The following is an 887-nucleotide window of genomic DNA, read 5'->3' as shown; positions in this document are numbered from 1 at the left end:
TTGAATGGGTGTGTAACTTTGCCAAAACAATGTCGGGCTCTGTAGTTTTCTCTGGTCCCCTCCCCAATCAGACCAAGAGTGACATGTTCTCCTTAAATTGCTGGCTGTCTGAGTGGTGTCCAAAAAACGATGTGGGCTACATAGATAATTGGCAAACCTTCTGGATGAAACCTGGTCTTGTCAGGAGAGACGGCATCCATCCCTCTTTGGATGGAGCAGCTCTCATTTCTAGAAATATGGACAAATTTATTAAACCCGCCAAAGTATGACTATCCAGAGTTGTGACTAGGAAGCAGAGCTTACACACCTTTCTGCAGCTCCTCTCCTCCTCCAGACAGAAATGTAAAGGGGGCACATGGTGGCAACGGAGGCAAGAAAGGGGTAAGGGTTGTGTGGGGTGCTCTGAATAACTGTTTTTGTCATGTAATTGGATTGCACTTTGTCAGACCTCTACCCTAAAACCTGACCAACTTGGGTGTCCCCCGTGAAGGCTTAGCTTCTGCAGGTCTAGCTCTTAGTGTCACTGAGGCACGCAACCCCCCTGACCACATTAAGGTGGCAATCACTCAGGGGGAAAACTGAAAAACAAAATAACAAATAATAAAATAAAATATTGCTGATCAGATTCTAACAACTAAAAACGTGACATTTACCTTAATTAGATGCCCTCTATTAAATACATTTGAATCCAACCATAGTACTTCTCACTATTGCCAATATTAACAAAACTAAAAGGGTTGGGCCAGTTTTTTTAAAAAAGGCAAATCTCCAAGTCTTGAAAAATAGAAATAAAGAATACATTAAAATATCCATCCAGATCTTCAGAAACAACAACATAAAATCTATCTTAATTTGATGGCCTAAGTAAAGTATCAAATCAATTTTAT

The 887-nt window shown here is 40.6% G+C and overlaps 1 protein-coding gene across 1 annotated transcript in view; it reads left to right on the top strand.

Moving 5' to 3' along the window:
* LOC121815055 (macrophage mannose receptor 1-like) overlaps nt 1-887 on the top strand; it is a 3744-nt gene that overhangs the window by 1104 nt on the left and 1753 nt on the right. The window lies entirely within an intron of this gene.

This window comes from Haplochromis burtoni, unplaced genomic scaffold, assembly GCF_018398535.1.
Source record: "Haplochromis burtoni strain Fernald_Lab_line unplaced genomic scaffold, NCSU_Asbu1 Contig_124, whole genome shotgun sequence".
Taxonomy (NCBI): domain Eukaryota; kingdom Metazoa; phylum Chordata; class Actinopteri; order Cichliformes; family Cichlidae; genus Haplochromis; species Haplochromis burtoni.
Note: the sequence above shows the minus strand (reverse complement) of the source record. Positions and strands in the feature narration are given on the sequence as shown.